Raw genomic sequence first — 27,037 nt, forward strand, 5'->3', positions numbered from 1 at the left:
TTAAATAGAAGCTCAGTGTGTAAGACTCCTGAAGAGGGTTTTTTTCTTCTTTTGGTCAGTGAAATTCTAACAACTGGCACATAATCATTGTGATTGTACTTATTTATCCTCATGGTGACCAGGGCAAAAAAGGACACTTGAGGATTTGATTTTTAAAATGAGTGATAATCCATCATCATCTTTCTTCCCATCAAAGTGCTTTTTGTTTTCAATTTAAAACTGTACAATATTCACAGGATGTTTTGACAACATGCTTAAAAATTCACAGTTAAGTCTGAAAATATTTCTAAAATTCTGTAGAGGAATGGGTCTTGAATGGAACCATTTGTTTTTTTGAATATCAAGTGAAAGGGGGTATGACGTCACAGTACGGAGGATCACAATGCCGGAAACCACAGGCCATCAATTTGTTTTATGGAATGCATAACTGTGGTGAGGTATCAGTTTTTATAACTGCCACCAACCAGTAGGAGGCCAGCAGCTTTGTGGTATTCATTCCATCTGCCTGGTTGGTGGACAAGCTACCAAAAGGTCTCCTAAGGTGGTACATTTGTAAGGAATTCACCTTATGACATCACAAAGATGGTTGGTTACATGCTTGAGATACTAGTGGACGATGTCACATGGTGTCTGAATCCACTGGTCACCACTATTGCCGCCGCCTGTCCACCGATGACTGGGGTAAAGACGGTGACCGTCATTATTCTGTTGGTGGAGATATGTGCTTGTACTTCTGAATTTCCCTTAGGAGGAGGAATCCAAGACTGAACCTGAACTCTTAATATGGTGATGCTTAAAGCGCTGCAGAATGTTTCATTGGTGTTATATTACACAGTTTATTTTAACATCGGTGACCTAGACCTCAAATAACCATTGGTGAGAAAGCTGGTTGATAGCTTATGTGGGACTGTAGCCAGGTGAGGCTGTAGGAGACACGGTAAGCACGTGATCGGCCTCTCTCTGATCCAGCTGATGGTCTGCCCTCCGCATTCTGCCGTACAGCCGCTCTTCCACTGATGCAGCCAGTTTATCTGTCAGGCTGTTATCCGCCGGTGGGGTACTTCGAGAGAATAGCTTGGCTGCTTGTTGTGTTTCTGTTGTCAACTCTTGGATCCATGCAGCTGATTGCAGACCTCCTTACACCAGATGCTGGTTCGCATTCAGTGTCTTTATCTTTAGAGCTCGGCTGCCTTCAGCCTCATCGGTTTGCGCTGTACAAATGGAGCCACCCTTTGTGATGGTCAGCCGCTTCACATCCTTATCTTTATTTTTATTCTCTGTGCTGTCTTTGGCTGCATCTTCGCAAGCTGAAACCTCACTGGCTTCTTCGTCATCGGCGCTTGCGTGCGGGTGGAGAGCGTGCTTGTGGTATCGGGTGTCCAGAGGGTAGCCGGCACTGTCACCTCTCCTCAACAGAGTGAATCGCTGCCTCTCCAAAGACGGAGAGTATCTGCCACCAGCGCTTGAGCCAGGATCACTGTATTGCTTGTGTCTCTGCCACTGTTTGCGGAGGTGAACTCTGGAGCGGTGCCTGGAGCGCAGCGGAGAATCCTGCTGGTCAATCTTGGGTCGTGACGAAGGAACTCGTTGAAAAGAGCATCTGTCTTTTATCTATGCTGTAGTCACGGCGGCGAAGTCGAGATCGGCTAGGACTGGATGGTTGAGATGGTGGCTTCTGCAGTGGCAGTACTGGCTGTGATGATTCTTGAGATTTGTGAAGCTGAAGAGGTTCTTGAAGAACAAAGGCTGGCTGCCGGTTTCAGCTCTCTCCTTTACTTTTTCTTCCAGCTCTGCACTGTCCTGCCATCTCATCCTCGAGTTCTTCCTGAAAGAGTTTTGCATCGGTGCTCTCGCACACTGAGCCTTTTCTCCCAGAGTTGGTGAAGAACAGCCTCCTTTCAGAAGCAGTCTTCCCCCGTGGACCTCCAGGAGCCCCAAAGAGGCGCATCTCCTCGGGAGCCTTGGTTGGTGCTTCAATGGAGGCGTAACCACTGTCCATCTGGAGGAGCTTCCGTTCCCTGCGGTCACCTTCTCCCCCAGCTCCACTTCCCATCTCACTGTCTCCACCTATGGCTCCTCTAATTCCTCCTTCTAGCACCTCTCCCTCCCCTTCTACCTCAGCATAGTCATCCAAGTCTTGTGACAAGCAGCTGTCCAGGCCAGTGCGAGCTCCCGCACCACCTAAGGAGGAGACACTGTCGGCATCGCTGCGGATGGACTCTCGATCTGTACTGCTCTGGTCTGAGGAGGCGTACTGCTCCAGAGAGGCTCGCAAGGTCCAGATTTCTCTATACAGGGAAGGAGGCACCTCGGAGCTCTCCTGCCGGACCATAAGGACAGAGATGAGCCTGAGTTGGTCCTGCATCTTCCCTCAGCTCCCAACACCACATCATCTCCTTCGTCGGCTTTCGATTTCATTCTTTTGCACATCTGATGCCTTTCCATTGGTTTCATATGTTTTCCTGATATTTTCAAACTTTTCTTCAATCAGAGCTTCTTGTTGAGCCCCAAATAAGTAGTCAAACTCCAGTGACTCGAACCTAAGTCCAGCTGCTTCTGTCCTTGTAACTGCATCGAAGTGTGGTCCCAACTTTGTCTCAGTGAGTACATCTGTTCCGTTTCCCGTGGACTCCTCTTGCCTCCAGGTATGATAAATATCTGTCGTGAACAGGGGTTCTTCTTTCCTCGTCATGTAACTGCTGCCCACCTCCTCCATGGCCTCCAGTTTCAGACTGATGGTGAAGCATTCAAATAATTAATCATATAAACTTAATAATTGCAGGAGAACAGACTAAGCAGGAGGTGTACCTGGTGAGGAAGACTGGAGGTGCAGGGTGAGACAGCGACTCTGCAGAAAGGGACTGCAGGCCACCGCTCTGGATGGGAGTGTTTGGGAAAGAGTTGTCTGGAAGTGAGGCCTCTTCCTCCGTGTGATCAGTGGTTTCGCTGGCTGCTCTCTGTCTCTGGAAGGGTCGCCTCTTGGGGGATCCTGTTAGAAATGTAGACGCTTACAACCTTTTTCCAAAGTTAGACATCACCAACCAAACAAATCTTACTCGGCCATTGAAAGCACAAACATCTGAACCTTTGGCATCCAGACTGGCAGCCCGGTGGCTGCTATCAAACTTCCATTTCTTGAAATAAGGTCCCGCCCCCTCCAAGCTGGCATGGCGTCGCAGTTTGGAGAAGAAATGTAGAACAGAGGTCTGGCCTGAAGCAGAACTGGACTCTCTACTCACCCCTCCCTCACTGTCCATGTCCCCGATAGCCTCCATCTGACAGAGGAGATGATGAAAGATGAAGTGAGAGGAGGACAGAAGAAGGTAATGAGACATTAAGAAGGAGCAGAGAGGCTGTGATGAATTGTGATGGGCAGAGTCGACGTCCTTGGCGGACAGAAGGTTGTCATGTTGTCACTAATTTGTCACTAGTTATGTGTAATTTACGAAGGTAATAAAAATAATAAAGTCTTCACTCCTTTCCTGCATGTTTCTGAAAAAACATGCAGGAATGTAGACTGACCCAGGTGACAAGGTGAAAAATAATGTACAGTTTGCAGGTTCTGAAGAAACATGAGAAAAATATCAAACATGAATGAATTTTGATTATTTTTTAATTTTATGCTTTTTTTTTTATAACATCAAATAATCCAGGAAAATGCTAAAAAAAATATGTGCTGTGTAAATGTATTTTACATTTGATATATATAAATTTGTTACTAACATTTATCTTTTTTAATAACATTACATATTTATTGTTAAAAAGTATTCTTAAAATTTTTTTTCTGACCTAAGCAGTGGGTCACCCCTTTGAGTCTAGACTGCTTGAGGTTTTCCTCAATATTGGAGTTTTTCTGTGTTGTAATTGCCCTTTGATGTATTAATCTCATAAAGAACTTTGCAACAATTCTTTGTAAAGTACTATTCAAAAAAAAATAATTACTGCAAATAACATATGTGGCTATTTTGGATCTTTAAAAATATAATTTTGTCATGTAATTGATAAGGAAATCCAGCTGTCCTTAATCTAATCTTTTTTTTTTTTTTTTTTTTTTTAAACAGTCACTGAATTATCGTCAGCAGCTTCCTGCATCATGAAGGCAGTACACGGACAAAGCAATAAACCTGCCTGGGGTGGTTAAAATTAGGTTTGTAATTTGATATCAGCTTTATTTCTTCAATGAAATTTGAAAATTTCATGTTTGTCAGTGAAGAAGTTGAGGGGGGACATATCAGAAGTACTAACATTTTTTTAAATCAATATTCTTTGGTCCCGACAACTTTTGCCCAGCACTATATATTATGTGACCAGACTAATAGCAGACAGATATGTGTGAAATATACCTATGACTGTGCATTTTATGGTAAAAGCATCATATTTAGTTTATTTACCAAAAAAGGACTGTGCATTTCCTCAGTGCAGCAAATAAATAAATAAATAAAATCTGAGAAATTAGTCCAGCCTTTCATTCTAACTTCCTGCTAACAGCCTCTGGACAGCTTACATAGCAGTGGATTTTTGTGTGTGCGCGCACATGCATTTGTATGTGCGTGTAGGTGTGTGTGTGTGCATGCATGCGTGCGCGCACGTGCAGAGTGCAATGGTACTAAGTGTATGGAACCAAATCGCACTCTAAATGCAATGCAACACAAATGAGACGAATAATCGATGTCATGTGACATACAAAGCACCAATCAAATGACAAGGATCCACTCAGCTGTTTTATTTATACATATATATATATATATATATATACACATATACGAGGTCTATTAGAAAAGTATCCGACCTTATTATTTTTTCAAAAACCATATGGATTTGAATCACGTGTGATTACATCAGACATGCTTGAACCCTCGTGGGCATGCGAGAGTTTTTTCACGCCTGTCGGTTACGTCATTCGCCTGTGGGCAGTCTTTGAGTGAGGAGTCGTCCACCCGCTCGTCGATTTTTTTCATTGTTTAGGAATGGCTCAGAGACTGTTGCTTTGTTTGATAAAAAATTTTTCAAAACTGTAAGGCACAACTGAGTGGACACCATTCAATAAATTCAGCTGGTTTTCGGTAAAAATTTTAACGGCTGATGAGAGATTTTGGTCTGGTAGTGTCGCTTTAAGGACGGTCCACGGCGCCTGACGGCGATCTGCGCTTCGAGGCGGCAGCGTCTCGCCGTTTCAAGTTGAAAACTTCCACATTTCAGGCTCTGTTGACGCAGTAAGTCATCAGAGAACAGAGAACTTTCAGAAGAAGTCGGCATGAGTTTATTCGGACATTCCATTGTTAACGGTCATTTTGTAATGAAAGAACGTGCGGGCAGAGTCGCATGTCGGGCTGGACCCGACCGCGGGGGGTCGCGGCAGGAAAAACACCTCCGTTGGAAATCTTAACGGGCAAGTTGGAACATGCCCAAGCAGTTAAACAATTTCTCAGTTACTCACTTGTTGAAAGCCATTAAAAGCCGCCTGAATTCTACAAATGGTTTTCAACACGGAGGAGTTTTTTCCTGTCGCGGTGCACACAGATTTGCCGAGTCGTACGTCTTTCATTAAAAAAATGTCCTTAAACAGTGGAATGTCCGCATAAATTCCTCATGCCGGCCTCTTCTGAATCTTCTCTGTTCTCTCACAATGTCCTGGGTGAATTAAGCCTTAATTAGGATGTTATCAGCTTGAAACAGGCCGACGACAGCGCCTGGAAGCGCTGCAGGACGTCCCGCTCCGTGGGAAGTCCTTACACCGACAGAAACACCCCATAATCTCTCATCAGCCGTTAAACTTTTCACAGAAAACCAGCTTAATTTCTCGAATAGTGTCCACTCGGATATTCCTCACAGGTCCAGAAAAAATTTTGATAAAGCAACGCGCGCCGTCTCGAGCAGCGTGTGAAACAAAGGAATTCAGCCAAGAGGGCGGGACCACATCTCACTCAAGGCCTGCCCACAGGGAAATGACGTCACCGACACGCGTGAAAAAACTCACGCATGCGCACGAGGGTTCAAGCATGATTGGTGTAATCGCATGTCATTCAAATCCATATAGTTAAAAAAAATAAAAGGGTCGGTTTATTATCTAAGAGACCTCGTATATATATATATATATATATATATATATATATATATATATATATATATATATATATATACAGTATAAGTGGATATCATGCAAAGCTAAAAAAGAAAAATTTTGGTCCTGTATCCACACTGCTGATTGTGGAGTGTTGTGTAACTCACTGTATGGGAGCGTGTTGCTAATGACGTATGTCTGGGGCCCTGGTCCAGAATAATGGAGTGGTGTCGGTCTCCTGGCAGACCGCCGCTGACACTCTGGCTCATCCAGTCCAGAGGCGCTCTCTCGCTTGGCTGGAGATAAATCAGTACAGAAAACAAATCTGGTTTGGGGTTACTTTACACTGAGATGGATCGGTGTGAAACGGTTTCTGTATGGCCTTAAGTCCACTTTACCTGGTAGATGGCGAGGGGCAGTTTAGGAGCTGGAGTCTCACTAATGTTGATGGTGCTGCTTTCTGTGGAGTCGCACTCCATGATGGTGAGGATCTTCAGGTCACATGGAGACGGAGGGAGGTGAAGGTGGGTCAGCCGGGCCTTCTTCAGGTGATGGAAGTCTCCTTCGGTTAGAGTGTATCTGAGGTGGAAGTGGGTGGAAGAATCAAAACAGTCCCACCAGCAATTCATCCAGATGATGACATTTTTCCATTTTGATGCCCTCCGTTTAGCCGTACCTGCGCCCTTTGTCCTGAGCCGTCCTCTCCTGCTCATAAAGAGCAGCTTCATTGAAGGAGACGCGGCGACCTGTTGACCCAGTAGAAGCAAATCGTTCCGATTCTCCATCATGACAACTGGAAGCAGAGAGACCATCTGATTCGTCCAGCCGAATAGTGATATCTGAGAGACAAAGAAGACCAAGTTATCCACAGAGGGGACATGCTAATGTACTTTAGCATTTGGACAGTGGATGTCATATCTGCATATACAGCAGGTAAAATAAGTATTGAACATGACACCATTTTTCTCAGTAAATATATTTCTAAAGGTGCTACTGACATGAAATTTTCACCAGATGTTGGTAATAACCCAAGTAAACCACACATACAAAGAAATCAGACATAGATGTCCATAAATGATGTCAAATGACACAGGAAAAAAGTATTGAACACCTGAAGAAAGGGAGGAGCAAAAAGGCATGGAAAGCCTAGACACCAGCTGAAATCTAACAGTAAATAGAAAGCAGTCCTGCCCCTTGTCAGTGCAAATTAATATCAGCTGGTTCAGTTCCAACTGATGACCTATAAAAACGTGTCTCATTATCAAGGTGTTACACAAGAAACGTCACGAGGGTAAAAGGAAAGCGTTCGCTCAAGATCTGTGCATTCTTATTGTTACCAATGTTCCAGTGAGCACTGTGGTGCCATAATCCAGAAGTGAAAGAGCATCATTTCACCATAAACCAGCCATGTCAGGTGTGCTTCACAAGATCTCTGACAGATGACTGAAAAAAATTATGTCCAAGAGCCAAGGTGTTGTGAAAAGTGTAGGAACAGGGACCCACAACAGGGGGCGCAAATGAACGGACAATGGAATAAGCCAAATATAACAATTAATGTTGTGAATGTGCACAACAGAGCAACAGACAACACAATTGAGAGCAACAGTCAAATAAGTTACGGTGGTGTGTGAGCAGGCTCGAGGATAGGAGGACGCCCGTCCAGAAAAGAGCCGGATCCCACACGCCTTCCACTCCACCGGACCTGAAGCAATCCTGGAGCCACCATGCACTGGTCCCCAGGTGGCCACTGCCTCCGGCTGTCAGATCGGGTACTGCTGGCAGGAAGAACAGACAGGTGATGGTGGGTGTGTGAACCCCGCAAACAGTTCAACATAAAGGTGGGAAAGAACCTCCACCCTCTCAATCACGGAGCTGTACAGATCCTGAAGTAACACTTAACAGTCTGCAAACTCAGAATAATGTCAGTCAGTACAGAAGTAAAAACGTTACCACTGTATGATACCAAAGGCTGACACGTTAACTTATCGGTAGACGATTTCTCGGGCAGTGAGGTGAAGATGCTGCCCGGCTCTATGGAGGTGTGGATGATGATGATGAGTGACAGCTGGTGTTGTTGATGATGTGACAGCTGCCACTCCCAGTGCTCTGGAGCCCTCACGTGCCTGAAGCCCGCCCTTCAGGCAGGACTCCCTCTGGTGGTGGGGCCCTCAGTACCTCCTCTTCAGCGGCCCACACAACAGGACCCCCCCCCCCCCCCCCCCCCTCAACGGGCGCCTCCCTGGCGCCGACCAGGCTTGTCCGGGTGACGGGAGTAGAAGTCAGCCAGGAGGGCCGGGTCCAGGATGAAGCTCCCCTTCACCCAGGAGCGCTCTTCGGTCCATAACCCTCCCAGTCCACGAGATACGGAACCCCCCGGCCCTTACGACGGACGTCCAGGAGCCGGCGAAACTGTCCACGGCAGGCTCCCCGTCGATGATCCGGGCAGGAGGCGGCGCCGGTCCCGGGGGCACAGAGGGAAGAGGTGTAGTGAGGCTTGACCCCGGAGACATGAATACTGGATAAATCCGCAGTGAAGCTGGCAGCCTCAGCTTCACCGCGGCAGGACTGAGGGACCTTGATGATGGGGAAAGGGCCAATGTACCGATCCTTCAGTTTGTGAGATTCCACCTGTAATGGGATGTCCTTTGTTGACAGCCAAACCTCCTGCCCGGGCTGGTATGCAGGGGCCGGGGCTCGCCGGCGGTCTGCATGGGCCTGGCCCTCGTCCGGGCTTTGAGCAGGGCAGAGCGCCACACCCGACCGGCACCGCCTCAGATGGGCCTGGACCGATGGGCACCCCGACCTCTCCCTCCACTAGCGGGAACAATGGGGGCTGGTACCCCAAACACCACCTCAAACGGGGAGAGGCCGGTGGCAGACGAGACTTGACTGTTGTGTGCGTACTCGATCCAGGCTGGATGGTTGCTCCAGGCCGTCAGGTGTGCCAAGGTCACACAGCGAAGGGCCTGTTCCAAGTCTTGCTTGGCCCGCTCTACCTGTCCGTTGGTCTGGGGATGGTTACCCGGACGAGAGGCTCATGGAGGCCCCCAGTTCTCTACAGAAACTCCTCCAGACTTGCGAGGAGAACTGGGGACCACGGTCAGAGACGACATCGGATGGAATCCCATGCAGACGCATGACGTGGTGGACCAGGAGGTCCTGCAGTCCTCCTGGGCCGTTGGGAGCTTCGGGAGGGCTACGAAGTGGGCCGCCTTGGAGAACCGGTCCACTATCGTGAGGATGGTGGTCATGCCCTGGGACGGCGGGAGGCCCCGTGACGAGTCCAGGCCGATGTGGGACCAGGGGCGGTGGGGCACAGGTAACGGCTGGAGGAGACCCTGTGCCCATTGGTGGTCTGCCTTACCCCTGGCACAGGTGGTGCAGGCCTGGACATACTCCCGGACATCGGCTTCCATGGACGCCCACCAGAAGCGCTGCCTGACCACTGCCACGGTTCTTCGCACCCCTGGGTGACAGGAGAGCTTGGACCTGTGACAGAAATCCAGGACAGCAGCTCTGGCTTCTGGTGGGACGTAGAGTCTGTTCCTTAGGCCGGTCCCCGGGTCCGGGTCAGGGCCTCCCGGACGGTCTTCTCCACGTCCCAGGTGAGGGCTGCCACGATAGTGGATTCGGGGATAATAGGTTCCGGTGGATCTGACAGCCTCGACCGTGACCTCCCTTCATGGACCCGGGACAGGGCATCAGATCATTGGTTCTTAGTCCGGGACGGTAGGTAATCCGGAAGTCAATCCGCCCGAAGAACAGCGACCAGCGGGCTTGCCTGGGGTTCAGACGCTTGGCGGTCCGAATGTACTCCAGGTTCCGATGGTCCGTGAAAACCGTAAATGGTACCGCAGCTCCCTCCAACAGGTGGTCTCCACTCCGTCAAGAGCCTCTTTCACCGCAAGAAAGTTCCCGATTGCCGACGTCATAGTTCCGCTCCGCCGGGGGTCAACCTGAGGGAAAAATAGGCACATGGATGGAGAACCTTATCGGACTCTCCCGCTCTGGGACAGTACGGCTCCTATCCCTGAGTCAGAGGCATCCACTTCAACAACAACTGGCGATTGGGATCGGGCTGCACCAGAAACGGGTGCAGACGAGAACCGACGTTTGAACTCCCTAAACGCGGCTTTGCACCGATCCGACCAGGTGAAGGGGACTTTAGTGGAGGTCAGGGCCGTCAGGGGGCTAACTACCTGGCTATAACCCTTAATAAACCTCCGGTAGAAATTTGTAAAGCCGAGGAACTGTTGCAGCTTCCTACGGCTCGTCGGTTGGGGCCAATCCCTCACCGCCGCAACCTTGGTCGGATCGGGTGCGACAGAGTTGGAGGATGATGATGAACCCCCAGGAAAGACAAAGAAGCGTGGTGGAACTTGCACTTCTCGCCCTTCACAAACAGTCGGTTCTCCAACAACCGCTGCAGGACCTGACGTACATGCTGGACATGGGTCTCAGGATCCGGGGAGAAGATGAGGATGTCGTCCAGGTATACGAAGACGAACGCGGTGCAGGAAGTCCCGCAAGACGTCATTAACCAACGCTTGGAACGTCGCGGGCGCATTCGTGAGGCCGAACGGCATGACCAGGTACTCAAAGTGACCTAACGGGGTGTTAAATGCTGTCTTCCATTCGTCTCCCTTCCGGATCCGAACCAGGTGGTACGCATTTCTAAGATCCAATTTGGTAAAAATTTGGGCTCTATGCAGGAGCGTGAACACAGAATCTAACAGAGGCAGCGGGTATCAATTACGAACCGTGACTTCGTTCAGCCCTCTGTAGTCTATGCATGGACAGAGTCCGCCGTCTTTCTTGCCCACAAAAAAGAAACCTGCACCCATCTGGGTGGTGGCGTTCCGGATCAACCTGGCAGCTAAGGAGTCCCGGATGTAGGTCTCCATTGATTCGCGCTCAGGACGAGAGAGGTTGTACAGCCTGCTGGATGGGTACTCAGCGCCTGGGATCAAATCAATGGCACAATCGTACGGACGGTGCGGGGGAAGAGTGAGTGCCAGATCTTTGCTGAAGACGTCAGCAAGATCATGGTACTCCTCAGGCACCGCTGGTTGTGTCTGATGTGTGATTAATGGGAGAAGGGTGCCATCTAGTGCCCGTACCTTCAATAGGGAAGGTAGTGCCACTAGAGGGAGCCCTACCTCCCTGGCCCATCTGCTGTCCAGCAGATTCCCTTCAGACCCCGTGTCCACCAGTGCTGGGGCGTGAAGGGTAAGATCCCCACAAAGGATTGTCACTGGGATGCGTGCTGATCTACGGGCTTTTCCCGCGTGGATGTTATGGCCCACCCTTAACCCAGTCTCTAAGGGCAGGCGTTGAAGTTTAACCGTTTGGGGCAGTTTCTTTGTATGTGCTCATCAGAGCCACAGAAAAACACTCCCCGCGAGCCAGCCTCCGTTGTCTGTCATGTGATTTTACTTTGGCCCTGCTCGTGTCCATAGCTTCGTCAGCAGGGGCAGCTGTGGTTCCACGGAGCTCTCTGACTGTGGAGCGTGGAGACGGCGGCACCCTTTCGGACCCGGAAGGAAGAGGGATGGCTCGTGCCTGGCCACGCCCTTCGCCCCGCTCCCGACGGTGTTCTTTCTAACCGGTTGTCTAACCGTATAACCAGGTCGACAAGCCTGTCAAATCCCGTGGCCCATCCTTAGCCAGCAGGTGCTCCTTCAGGACCGGAGACAGTCCGTTTACGAAGGTGGCGCAGAGTGCAACGTTATTCCAGCTGGACCTCGCAGCCGCGATGCGGAAGTCGACGGCGTACTCGGCTGCACTCCGACGTCCCTGTCTCATAGACAGCAGCACAGTCAAAGCGGTCTCGCCTCTATTGGGATGATCAAACACTTGTTTAAACTCCCTCACAAACCCAGTATAATGTTGTTAGGAGCCGTGGGTTTTGCTCCCAGAGCGCCGTAGCCCAGGCGCGTGCCTCTCCTCGAAGCAAACTGATGACATAAGCCACCCGGCTGGCATCTGACGCATACATGACGGGACGTTGTGCAAAGACGAGCAAGCACTGCATTAAGAAGTCCGCGCACGTCTCGACGCAACAGCAGTGAAGGCGGTTAAGATTTGCTGCAGCTCTCCTAACACGCCTCCTGCCGACGCCTGTGCACCCTGTGCTTCCATTGGCGGTTCAAGCGATGGTTGACGCCCCTCAGGATCCATGACGATGGCCGAGAAATCTTGTTGTGAAAAGTGTAGGAACACGGACCCACAACAGGGGGCGCAAATGAACGGACAATGGAATAAGCCAAATATAACAATTTAATGTTGTGAATGTGCACAACAGAGCAACAGACAACACAATTGAGAGCAACAGTCAAATAAGTTACGGTGGTGTGTGAGCAGGCTCGAGGATAGGAGACGCCCGTCCAGAAAAGAGCCGGATCCCACACGCCTTCCACTCCACCGGACCTGAAGCAATCCTGGAGCCACCAAGCACTGGGTCCCCAGGTGGCCACTGCCTCCGGCTGTCAGATCGGGTACTGCTGGCAGGAAGAACAGACAGGTGATGGTGGGTGTGTGAACACCCAGCAAACAGTTCAACATAAAGGTGGAAAGCACCTCCACCTCTCAATCACGGAGTTTGTACAGATCCTGAAGTAACACTTAACAGTCTGCAACTCAGAATAATGTCAGTGAGTACAGAAGTAAAACGTTACCACTGTATGATACCAAAGGCTGAGACGTTTACTTATCGGTAGACGATTTCTCGGCAGTGAGGTGAAGATGCTGCCCGGCTCTTATGGAGGTGTGGATGATGATGATGACAGCTGGTGTTGTTGATGAGTGACAGCTGCCACTCCCGGTGCTCCGGCGCCCTCACGTGCCTGAAGGACGCCCTCTGGTGGTGGTACCTCCTCTTCAGCGGCCCACACAACACAAGGACCACTTCAGAAAGATGCAGAATTAGCAGGTACAATTTACTCAAAGAAAACAACAAGTAATGCACTCAGCCGCCATGGCCTGTATGCACGCTCACCACGCTAGACTCCACTGCTAAAGAAAAAACATGTTGATGCATGTATAAAGTTTGCTGCACAACATTTAGACATGCCTGTGAAATACTGTCAGAATGTAGTCTGGTCAGATGAGACAAAAATTGAACTCTTTGGATGACATAATACACACCATGTTTGGAAGTCAAATGGCACTGCACATCACCCCAAAAACACCATACCAACAGTGAAGTTTGGAGCTGGAAACATCATGGTGTGGGGCTGTTTTTCAGCATTCGGCACTGGCAAACTTCATATAACTGAAGGAAGGATGAATGGAAAAATACTGAGACATTCTGGATACAAAAAATCTACCAGAATGATGAAGATGAAATGAGGATGAACATAGTGATCCCAAACACATAAGAATGAAAATTAAAGCTGTTAAAATGGCCCAGCCAATCACCTGACCTGAATCAAATATAAAATCTATGAAAAATAACTAAAGATCAAAGTTCATAGAAAAGATCCACGGAATCTTCAATCTTTGAAGACTGTTTGTGTGGATGAATGGGCCAAAATCACACCTGAGCAGCGCATACGACTAGTTTCTCCATACAAGAGGCATCTTGAAGCTGTCATTACCAACAAAGGCTTTTGTATGAAGTATTAAATAAATTTCAGTAAGCGTGTTCATTACTTTTCCCCTGTGTCATTCTGTTTTATGACATAACTTAATTTCTGTATTTATTTGTTTTAGTTTCTTTGTATGTGTGAATTAAATGGACTGCATTTATGTAGCACTTTTTCCATCTGCATCAGAAGCTCAAAGCGCTTTACAATGATGCCTCACCTCACTACACACCGAGAGCAACTTGGGGATTAAGGACCTTGCCCAAGGGACCTTAGTGATTTTCGGTCAGGTTGGGATTTGAACTGAGGATCCTCTGGTCTCAAGCCCAACACTTAACCATTAGACCATCACCTCCCCTAATTACTTGGGTTGTTACCAACATCTGGTGAAAATTTCATGTCAATAGCACCTTTAGAAATATATTTACTGAGAAAAATGGTAACATGTTCAATACTTATTCTACCCGCTGTATATGAGCCATGATGCAGTTCTAACCTTGGGTGGGTTGAGAATCCTCCGCGTAAGTCGTGTTCGTCTTTTCAGGGTCATCGCTCGCTCTGAAAGAGGAAATGAGTTTCGTGTCTTACAGCTTACGCCTCGTCACATCACATTTTTCTATTTCATAAATTCCTTTGTGAGAGCAGCTTTAATTTGCTGCAGCTGTGGATCTGTGATGGACAGAAAAACCAGAACTACCAGACTCACCGTGTGACACTCAGTACAGTGCACCCACCTAGAGTAGCGGCGGCCCTGCGTGCAGCAACGGTGACAGAAGAGAAGCAGAACGGAGACCAGGACCAGCGTCCCCCCGGCAAAAGCAGACAGCAGCACCAGCAGTAGCACATAGTTCTCCACCTGGCCCGCAGACACAGGCACATCCTGAAGGGGGCAGCCAAGAACCTAAGATTATTGTGCAACTGCAGAGGAACCATCGTGGACCAGCAAAATAAATGGTCTGAAGTCTCACCCAGTGTGTTTATGGCAATCCGATCGGATGGCAAAAACGTGATGATGTCACGAAAGTCAGTTCATATAGTGGTTTGTGGTACCTTCATGAAATGTGTTACATTTTCGTGACGGTATCACAAAATTTGGGGTGACATGGGAGGGGGAAGTGGGCATTGGGGTTACAGTTAGGGTTAAAAGTAGTGACCGAAAGTTGAGCACCGACATCTTCATCCTCCACCTACTAAACAAAAGGGTACTGCTGGCGGTGGAACCACAAGCCAACTTAGCCAAGCCAGACGTAACTGTTCCGGCCCGCACCACACCGTGCTGTACTGACCCGGACTGCTTAGTGGAAATGAGGCTCAACAGACCCATTTAGATGTAGTGAGGCTGAGACCTGTTCAATTGTTATTCATATGAATTAAAAGGAGAGGAAACATAATTCTATACTACACCGGTCTGCTCATCATACAAGTTTGAGAATAAATGTCTTTCATCTGGACTTGAATGTCTCGACAGAATTTGGCCAATTTATCGCTGCAGGCAGATCAATCCACAAGGAAGGCACACAATAAGAGAAGACTCTGTGGCCTGCCAACTTTTTTAACCTTAGGGACACAAAGCAGTCCTGCATCGTGAGAATGCAGCATACAGGCCGGTACGTAAGGTTTAATTAGGTCAGCTACTGTAGGGAGGCACTAGCCCATGAATAATTTCATGAGTTAAGAACACAATCTTAAAATCAGACCTCACAGAGACAGGAAGCAAATGTAAAGATGCCAAAATTGGTGTAATGTGGTCAAACTTTCTGCTTCTACTCAAAATTCTGGCTGCAGCATTTTGAACTAATTACAACCCCTAATGCGGGACTGTGTTAAACCAGAGAATAGGATATTGCAATAATCCAATCTAGAGGAGACAAATGCATGAATCAGAGTCTCTGCATCAGCCACAGACAGGATGGGACGAATCCTCTCTATGTTACAAAGGCAGAATAAAACAGTCCTCATGATTTTTCCAATGTATAGGTCAAAGGACAACGTGGGATCAAAAATCACCCCAAGGTCCATCACTTAGTCAGTGTGTGATGTATGACGCACGAGTCTAGGTTAAGCGTTAGCTGGTCAAACTGGTGCCTTTGTCTCGTCCGACCAAGGACCATTATTTCAGTTTTCCCAGTCACTATACCTCCAGCGTTATATCTCTTTTGTCTGCTGAGTCTACACACACAGACAGACACACACACAGACGTATATTTTGTACATGCAAATCTGTGTCCTGGCCTTGTGCCTTAAAGGTGCAGGCTCTGATTGGTTGGTTTTACGTTAACACTTCTGAGACTAATGAGAGGACTTAATTCAGCCTCTGCATGTGCAGCACCCGGGTTTGCACAGTGATTTCACAATGCATAAATAGCCATGTGTGGATGGACATGCCACAAATGGAATATAACAGAATAGAACATAAATAATGAATTATCAACACAGGGCCCTATCACTGTGAATTTATTAAAAAAATTTGACTTAAAACATCAGCTGAATCCGAGTGTGTATTATACGGTATTTCACTAGTGTTTGTGCTGCACAACATCTAATTAATTGCCATTGTCTGTATTGAGATGGAGCCCATAACTCATTCCTTTAATCGCACAAAGCTGACATATTTGTGTTGTTGTGTTTGTTGTTGTGAGAGAGGATGTGCGAGCTCAGTGGATGCATTATTCCTGCTGAGACAGTAATTGATTCTTCTCTCTTTGAGGTTTGGAGCGATGAGGAATCTCTTTGTCATATTACGCTTGCAGTTAAGCTCTATAATATTTAATAATAAGAAGAATTAACGCTGAAAGACTCTCTTAAGTCCCCGCTTCCTCGCAGTGATTGTTATCCGCACAAGCATTCATATTCACCGTGTGTTTTCGTGCACACGGACAGGACAGCTGCTCTCTTCCCCAATCTCTCTGATTAATACTCTCAGTCTTGGCTGAGTGAGTCTGAGGATACTAATCGAAACGTCAGTGAGACCCTTACTTCAATTTCCCAGCTCCTCTCAACGAGAGGGAAATGAGGACTCTGCAGGCTAAAAATGTAAATCACAGGAGGAGGAGGAGGAGGAGGATGCAGAAACACATGAGTAATCCCCAAACCAGAATTTCCCAGCTTTCTACTGATGCCAGGTTTAAAACAGAAACCTGCAGAGAAAGTAAAGATGTTGTTTCCAATATCGGCAGTGGAATATTGAGATGATGACAACGCGATAGTGCTCAGCTCCAGAGTGACCTTTAAATGATGATGACCTTAAAGCAGCTGCTTTGCCACATTTTGACCCACCTCGCCTGTACCTGCAATATTTTCTCACCCAGCTTACCTGTCCACGCCCGACCCGCAGATCAACCAGCCCAACCTGGGGGAGGCCAACCAGGCTACGGGTTAACCAGGTTTATATAACAGCTGAGTGGATCCTTGTCATTTGATTGGTGCTTTGTATGTCACGTGACATGGATTATTTGTCCCATTTGTGTTGCATTGCATTTAGAGTGCAATTTGGTACCATACGTTTGGTACCATTGCATTCAGCGCGCACATGCACACACACACACACACACAACATGCGAACACACACACAAAACAAATCCACTGCGCTGTAAGCCATCTGGACGCATGAAGAGCTGTTAGGAGGAAATTAGAATGAAAAACTGGACTAATTTCTAACATGATTTTTTTTTTTTTTTTTTTTTTTTGCTGCACTGAGGAACTACACAGGCTTTTTTTTTTTGAAGCATACAAAGTTGGTGCATGGCATTGCGGACAACATCATCAGAATTATTTTTGGACTCGTATTTAAAGTTCGTTTTGGATTGTTGATTGATTTTTTTACTGGAGTGACAATCATACACAAACTCTTTTTCTTTTTTCTGGAAATACACAAAGTCAGTGCAGTGATGCACCAAAATGGTAAGTCCCTTTTCTGTTGTTTAGAAATTAATATAATATCAAATGACAAGGATCTATTTTAGCCGTTAACAAATAATGTATGTTTTTACATTTTTTCAATGGAACGAATATTTCATGAGGTGAAATGTTCATACCATTGAACTCATAAACATTCATTATTTGTGTAATAGTCTAGCCAAGCCCAAAATATACCCCATAAAATATAGTCCAGATTATATGACACCTAGATAGACGTGTCATTTGATTAACTGATTTTATGTCACATGACATTCATTATTTGCCCCACTGTATGGGTGATATCACTACAGTGCATTTCTGTACTATTTACCTTGCATTTTTCTTCCATCCATTTTGCTCTATTGAACGGGTTGCATTAGCGTTTCATATAAAAAAACGCTTCCATGATGTGAGGAAGCTAAATCCAGTAGCCACAGTGTTCATGAGGTCATTTTTAGTGGCCGCAGAAGCTCTTTCTTGCAGGATTCGGAAAGCAACCTTGTGTTTGCACACATAACGCAGAGCTCCTCACCGGCTCTGCTCAGCTGGGTGAAGGCTCGCCTGCTGGTGAGTGAACTGCTGGATGGACACAGAGTCTACTCTGCCCCTGCCTGTTGTCAGCTTACTCTTTCTGCAAGAGACACCATTCTAATTTTAAGTCAAACTTCAAATGAAGCAGATCTATTTAGGTTTCATATAAAAATAATGAACTCAGCCACATGGGGTGTGCAGCCAATACATTCTGAGTGCCGGTCCCAGTCCCGGATAAATGAGTAGGGTTGCGTCAGGAAGGGCATCTGGTTTGAAACAACCCAAACACAAGCATGCAGAGTACAAATCGAATTTCCATACCAGATCGGTCAAGGCCCGGGTTAGAGCCCCTTCAGACATAGTACGAATAAGTACAAATCAGGGCGAATCATGGCAGAACAGCTCGTATGAGCAAACCACGAATCATCGAGCCGATGGACAGGCGTGAGCAATGCTGCTGCAACGGTTTTGTGCAGCATGTGTAACCACATCGCGCAGCTGCTGTGAAAAAAAATACATGCCACCCACGAGATTCGAACCTGCAATTTCCAAAAGCTCTGATTGCCAGCCAGAAATGTTACCACTGAGCTACCATCGCTGTCCTGTAAAAGATGCAGAAAATGCCTGATATCAAGAAGGACATGGACATATTTAAGAAAAATACAACCACACACCATATAAAAACACCACATTTAATTGAATCCCTCTTATAAAATGGGCAATACAAGTATGATCCATCTGTTCCTCTGTTGATGACCCATGGTCACAGACGTACAGTCATGAAATGATATGAATGAGAAGACATCATGTCCACATCTGCTGGCGGCATGTCCAGCCGGTCCCGTGCACATATTCTGCCCGACACACGTGTCTTGTGGACAGCGCACCGGAGGACAGACATCGCGTCACGTGGAACAGAGCTCAAATGGGTGACATGACATTCAGATCGCCCACTGCGTGTTATGATCTGATGGTCCGTTTCACCTGTCAATGTGCAGGGTGTGCACTCGCTCGCTGCAGCCCATCACAACAGCAATATATGTTTTTATGTATCTCCACATGAGGACAGCAAGCAGACACACACATGTCACAGTGGACAATTGTTAGTTCATGTCCGTCCAAACACAGTACGAGGTCTGTTAGAAAAGTATCAGACCTTTTTATTTTTTTCAAAAACCTGATGGATTTGAATCATGTGTGCTTGCATGAGCAAACCTTGAACCTATTCAGACGGCTTTCGGTGACGATGCTATGGGCATCACACAGATTAAGGAGCGATACAACCGGTTTAAAGACAGCCGCACAACGGTGGAGAGCAAGCTGCGCTCCGGGCGGCCATCAACACGCTGAAATGACCGGATCATTCCAAAGTGAACACTGTGGTGATGTGGGACCGTTGTGTGACTATTCGAGAAATTGCGGAAGAAGTGGACATCAGCACTTTTTTGGCAATTCCACTGTGACAGAAGATTTTGCCATGAAAAGAGTTGCAGCGAAAGTCATGCTGATGGCTTTGGCACAAAGCTGATGGCGGAGCAAAAGCGCCTCCGTGTTGAAGTCTCACAGGACATGTTGTGCCGTGCCCAGCTCTTCCACCATTCGGAAGATTCAGATGGCTTTCGGTGGCTTTTCAGTCGTGTGACTATCCAAGAAATTGTGGAAGAGCTGGGCATGTCACATGTGCTGATGTCCACCTCTTCCGCAATTTCTCGGATAGTCACATGACGGTCCCACATCACCACAGAGTTCACTTTGGAAATGATCTGGTCATTTCAGCATGTTGATGGCCGCCCGGAGCGTGGCTCGCTCTCCACCGTTGTGCGGATGTCTTTAAACCGGTTGTACCACTCCTTAATCTGTGTGATGCCAATAGCATCATCACCGAAAGCCGTCTGAATAATCCAAATGGTTTCCACCTGGCTGTCTCCCAGTTTCTGGCAAAATTTGATGCAGTCGCGCTGCTCCAGTCGTTCCGCCATTTCCTTGCAAAGAAAAAACGACGAGAGACTACACCCATCCTCACACAAAGGCTGCTTACAAGCAAATGACGCAATTGACAGGCGTGAAAAAATTCATGCATGCGCACGAAGGTTCAAGGTTGGCTCATGCAACCACACGTGATTCAAATCCATCAGGTTTTTGAAAAAAATACAAAGGTCCGATACTTTTCTAACAGACCTCGTATGTGTTCCCCAGCCATAACGTCCAGAACCACAGATCTCCACAGCCGCTCCTGTGGGTGGACACACCCCCTGTCAGTTCAGCGCACACACCAATGTGTCACTGTGTCTGTTTGCAAAGCCACACTCGTGGGGGCACTTAGATAAATTTCACATCCAGCTCGACAGTGATCATCTGCTGACTGCTGTTGTGTTAATAGTACGAATGGCCACACATTTTCTAAGTGCCAAGAAAGCTGTGTTAGATGTTTGTGTGCATCAGCTGGAATTTGGCCAACACCTGCCGTGAGAGGGTTCGATGGGCTCTCACAGCACACACTCTGTCTTTCAGCTGCTGGTGTGCGAAATAGTTGTAGCAACAGGTGTACGAGGCATTAGAGGCAGCTACGATTTTACATGTATTGCATGCAATTCCTGCTTCATGCGCACTTCATGCACAATTCGTCCGCATTCGTACTATGTGTGAAGGGGCCCTTAAAAATTACCTCCACTGGTGCTGTTGCCCAACAGGGTGCTGGCGGAAATTGAACTACTGCTGGGGCGAAGAAGAAGCTTTGTGGTATTTCAACTTTAAAATTTGATTGTTGACTTCTTATTTTGCACAGCATGATTTTTGCTTTATCTTGTTATCTGCTTGAATTCACTGTGCAAATCAAATCTCATGAAGCACTGGTCAGACCATCTAAACTTGGTATCCAGTTTATTTACAAAAATGCATGTTTCTGTTGGCTCTGATGGCACACTTTTGCAGAAAATGTCTGCAACAGAATTCATCCAATATTTAAGCCTCAATAGCTCCTGAGGTTATAGGGACCAAATAATTAATTTACTCAAAGACCCCAAATTTCTGTTTGTTCTATTTAAACTGTTTATTGTTGGAAAGAATTTTTAACTGTTTCACACACACCAGATTTCTTTCTAATTCCATTGAATTTTTTTCTTAAATATGATCAGACATTTCTGATTGGATGTTTGACCCAAATGAAATGAACTCTCACTGCATTTTTGTAACAGGTAAGCAAAATTCTTCCACTGAAGACATAAACTTAATAGAATGTAATTAACCACAGCTGAAGATGTACCTTTGAATCCATAGTGATGCAACACAATAGCAAAATACTGTACGACAATCTCATCAACAACAAGAGGAAGAGTCTGCATTAGTCTGAAAAAAATAAATTAAAATGTGCTGTAAAGCAGTGTGTAATGATGCTGCAGATTACTTACGGTGGAGTTCTCGCTCAGACGCGTGAGATCAGACAAATCATTGCTCATGGTCCAGGTCAGAGTGAGAGAACCTGCAAAGGATGGAGATGTTGAACTGCTGCAATCTCCTGCACAAAAACACATTTTCAGGAGTTTTCCTCATCATGTGGAGGCTTTTACATCCAAATCACAAGAACCAAAGCTGACACAAGCACACTAACACCGTGTGCATGATGCATTCTTTGCAAACTCTGATATGTATAAAAATATGTTGACATGCAGTGATGACGGGTTGCTTTAGAGCTCAATAATCCCCCACTGTTGCCTGTAGGAGATATGTGCAATGCCATCAGAGAGAGATGACACAAATTCATGGTTACACAATGTCACTTCTCTGCAACTTATATCTGATTTTTCAGATCTGAAACCTCACGACTGCATTCAGTGACATAATTTAGAAAATGGAACTATATAGCTCGTGTGACGTCCTACCTGAAAAGCAGCTACAGAAAGGCAGAAGAGCTTTTAAGTATAGATTTGTTTGCACAGTGTGTGGCTTGTGCAACACAGACTCACAATCATGTGACATACAGTGTGTTTTATGTAATATTCAAACAATCAGATTAGTGTAACTGTAGCAGGAGCATGCTGCAGCATCATCATTCTGAACACACTCAACGATGTGTAACTGATAAGCTTTAGTACATCTTTTTGTAGTCACGGATGAGAGGGATAGCAGCGTGCGTGTGCGTGCATGCTCAGGTACTGTGGGTTTCTTTGTTGTCAATACCGTTTAAAATACATACCAAAAATGCAGAAATTTATTTCCTTAAAGTCAAAGCCAGGAGTGTACGGTTTGAAATGTTTGTTTTTTATTCTGAAACTATACAAGTGTCAGGCTCGCTTTTTTAACTATTAATTTAAAGAAAACATTGTTTGGTGCAAATCTCTGCTCAAGGTCTTACAAAATGTTTTTGCTGACATTCTTACATTTTCCTTTTATTTATTATTGTTGTGTGGTATCTTTTAAAAAAAAGAAGGATCCTGGCTGAATGTTTTTCACTGTTGTTTAGATAATATCGTTATCATGACATGCAATCAATCAGTCAATCAATCAATCAGTCAATCAATGTTATTTACCGACTATAGTTGTGGTTTATAAATACCATATGTTTTTACTGGAGGTATATCTGGCAAAGGATCATCTTATATTCATGTCTAGACTTTTACACATTAATGCAACAATGGGTGGCACCAAATACCCTTAAAACAGGTGTACTTTCAGTATAAAAGCATCTCGCTCCTTAACTAACAGAATGCATAGGGGCTGCACAATAGAGAGACAACATGTTCAATTTAAAGCCAGCAACTCAAAAATCAGGAAAGCTAACCAGCAACTGAAAGGTTATGATGCAACCTTTAAGTTCATGGTGGTAAATGCAGCAGAGTCAACAAATAACTCTCAAGCAGCCAAGAAATACCACCTGACAACATGTAATGTTAGAAGAACGTGAGCCCAAAAAGACTGTCTTAAAAATGCAAACAACTGCAAAATCTTACTGTGGTCTTAAACATAAGAAACACTAAATAAAATAACGGTTTTTAAGAAAGAAACCATTTTAACTTGATCAAAATGCTAAATTAAACAACTGTTTAGTTATTTTGAATCACTTAATATTGCTACTTAAATTAAATAGTTGCTTAAGAAAATGATTCACTATGTCACATTTAAAAGAAACAGTTGCTTCCACAAATACATTTATGTAAAAACAATTTAAAACAAAATTTAAGAATTTCTACAAAAAACAGATAACTGGTTAGAAATGCTAGATAAAATTAAATAAAATAATTGTTTTTTGAAGATTAATTTAGAAAAGTTTAAAAATGGATGTGTTTTGAATTACTCAAAACTGAATGAAACATCTGCTTCAGAAATGGTTCACTATTTAAAACACATAGTAATACAATTAAACAGTAAATGAAATATTTGTTTAGAAATCCTTGAGATTAAATTAACATCTGCTTCATTATTAAGTTCTTTCAGTTTCTTCCTTTTTGCTCAGGGTCACCATGATGGGTCTGCACTTTGATTTGGCACAAGTTTTACACCAGATGCCCTTCCTAATAGAACTCCACATTACTCCACATTACAGGACTTGTCTTGAACTGGGAACCTCCTGTTATGAAAGCAAGTGCACTAATTGCCTGGCCACCACAGGCGATTCATGATTTATTTATTTAAAATGGTTTGGAAAACAACAAAACAACTGCTTTTGAAAATGAATGTCTCTGTCAGAACACTTGAAAAAAGTAAAGAATTGCTTCAGAACATAATATTATGAAACATTCAAACAAGTAAATTAAATATATTAAAATAAGATTCAGTGCATCAAAAGGCAAAACAAGTTGCCAAAATCAAGCGGGTTTGAAAATTCATTGTTTCAAATTGCTTTAAGCACACAATAGTTTTTCCAAAAAAAAAAAAAAAAAAAAAAAAAGCAATTTCAAAATGCTCAAAACGTCAAATGAAACCACTGCATCAGAAAAAGATCCACTGTTTTAAAAAACACTTTAAATGCTATATTAAACAATTCTTTCAGAAAACAATTCTTCAGAACACTTAGAAACTTAGAGAAACAAAACAATATCTTCCCAAAATAATTTGCCGTATTGAAACATTTGAAACAACAAATTAAGCAAATGTTGCATAAAATGGGTCGCTGGTTTGAAACATGAGAAAACAGTGAATGAACTGAACACATCCATTAAAAGATTCACGATTTCAAAATGAATGTTAGGAGTGCAATGCTGCGCTTCGTTTCATCTTTCACCGAATGAAATATTTTTTCCATTGCACAAATGAAAAAAAAAAATCATTATTTGTTTTATATAACGCCTAAACTAGATCCTTGTCATTTCATATTTTATTAATTTACAAACAAGAGAAAAAGGACTTAAATTTTGGTGTGTGTCACTGGTCCTTTGATACCAAGAGGTTCCAAACAGTCCGACATGAACATTACACAGCAGTCCAGTCCAATCCAAAACTGTTCTCAGTCAACTTCCAAAAACAGTTAGATAGTTCAAAAAAAATCTTGATTATGTAGCCTGTACCTGATGCCATGCAAAAACCAACCCCGCCATGTTTGATTTTAACAGCCATCGCCTCTAGTGTGAGCGTGCGCGGTGGTAGCTGCGTGCAATAGCACAAAACGTATAGAACCAAAATTCCACGGCCAATGGAACACAATGGCAAATGGTATGAATAATCCATATCCTGTGATGTACAAACCACCAATCAAATGACAAGGATCTATTCCGGCGTTATATAACATGTAATGTGGGGATATCCCTTCCCTGAGATGAATTCATGGTTACGCCCCTTTGCATAATGTTGCTTTGGAGAAAAACACCTCCAACAAATGATATTCTCATTTATCCTCATCATCATTATTATTATTATTATTATTGGTATTGCATTTTTAGTAAGTAAGCTATTTCGGCTTCTCTGCTTTCTGACTGGCATCTGCGTGTTGATTTGGCACAGGGTTTACACCGAATGCCCTCCCTGATCCAACTCCACAATACATGGAGAATGGACAGGGGTGGTCTTGAACCGGGAACCTTCTGTTTTGGAAACAACTGATCACTGCTGCCTGCTATTGCATTATTAAAAATATAACATTATTATTGCTGTTTGTTAGTATAATTATATAATGTCATGACTCCTAATGTTTTGTTATTATTCAGTCAGCTGCCTAGTTCTTGTTGTCAATCAGACACTTTTAGAGTCGATCTGCACTGGTGACATGCCGATGGTGTTTGGAGCGCGGGCGCGCGCGCGGTGCAGGACGTGGGTGTGGGTTGCCTGGTATGTGTGTGTGTGTGTGTGTGTGTGTGTGTGTGTGTGTGTGTGTGTGTGTGTGTGTGTGTGTGTGTGTGTGTGTGATGAGCGGCTCTCACGGTGTGTCGTGGCGGCGGTGAAGCAGACCGACTACAGCGGCTCCGTCCAGCCGGCGGCGCTCAGCAGCAGCATCACCACCAGCTCCGGCAGCATCACCAGCGGCAGCAGCATCGCGTCTCCTCCGAACAGCCGCCGACCAGGACACCCCCTCGTGCCTTCATCGCCCGCGCGCAGCAACCTGCGGGGGCGGGGGGAATAAATAATCATCGATGTCGTCGTCACGGCTGCTGCGATCATCGTGTCCCCCTCCGTCCCCCGACATCATCATCATCATCCCCACCACCACCGCCGCACGTTACATAACGTGTGAGACAGACGTGAGACTCACCCGCCAGTCGAGTCCGTTTGAAGCGCTCCGCAGGAAGCCCGCTCCGTCTGCATACTTTAATGTGTACTTCAAATAGACTGTAGTTATGAATGAAACTACCCCCCTCCCCTCCCCACGCCCACCGCCCCCGCTCCCGACGTACCACGTGACCATCTGTGACGACGACCAGGCGAAGCTGGTGATGCTGTGAGGTGGAGAGAAATCCTCATTCATCCAGTTCCACCTGAATGGCGGCCGCAGTCTGATCGATGCTGGTATCATTGTGGACGCTCCAATCGAGATTTTAAATGTGTTAATACTCAACACCTGTCGGGTTTGACCGCGTTCTCGCTCATTCGTGTGATAAAAAGAAAAAAAAAAAAAAAGACGCGGGACGATCGCGATGCGGATAATCCTGTAATGCCATATTTGGCCACACGATGGCAGCATTGAAGCAATTTTTTTTTCCTTTTTAAGTTAATGGAATTTCCTCGTTAAAAAACCACCAAGATCTTCATCAAAGTGAAAACTAATATGATTTCACTTAGTGGAATTGCTCGAGCTTTTAATGTAAGATTTTATTTAAGAATAATCTATTTTGAGAGTTCAGCAGAAAAGCCTCAAAATTCAAAACACAAAAATGTTATACTTATTTTTAATGGAGATAAAATATTAAAAAAATAATAATTAAATATCTGCACTAATTTACATAACGTTAGCCATGTATTTTATATATATATATATATATATATATATATATATATATATATATATATATATATATATATATATATATATATATATATATGTGTGTGTGTGTGTGTGTGTTTAGGAGAGGAAATTTGACCTTGACCTCTGACCTTGATTGTTGACCAGTCCTAACCTAAATCAGATTTCTTTTCTATAAGTCCAATGTCCCTGACAACTTTGAACAAAATCAGATGTTCTTAACATATCTTGGTAGCATACATGCACAGTAAATTTTACAGAGTTAAACTGACTCTGCAATGACCACATATGGTCTCACGCCAAGTAGTGACAAACCATCTGTCTCATAGAGTTAAATCAAGTTGAACAACTCTAATGGAGTTCATTTATACTACTCGCAAAAACCCGCCCTATAGATGGAGTGCAGGTGTGTGGGTGGCAGGGGGGTTGCCACATACATACACACACTACGATCAGTATAGTATAATGATGGAGCTGATTTAACACTATGGAGCTGACTAAACTTTATACAGATTGGGACCATATGTGCTCACTGCAGAGTCAGTTTAAGTCAAAATTTATCTTCTTCCTTAAAAC

At 45.2% G+C, this 27,037-nt stretch overlaps 1 pseudogene; it reads right to left on the minus strand.

Moving 5' to 3' along the window:
• Window positions 1–49: 49 nt before the first annotated feature.
• Window positions 50–26,174, minus strand: LOC117521520 (annotated as a pseudogene).
• Between the last annotated feature and the right edge of the window lie 863 nt (window positions 26,175–27,037).

The sequence above is a fragment of the Thalassophryne amazonica genome, chromosome 12 (assembly GCF_902500255.1).
Source record: "Thalassophryne amazonica chromosome 12, fThaAma1.1, whole genome shotgun sequence".
NCBI classification, from domain to species: Eukaryota; Metazoa; Chordata; class Actinopteri; order Batrachoidiformes; family Batrachoididae; genus Thalassophryne; species Thalassophryne amazonica.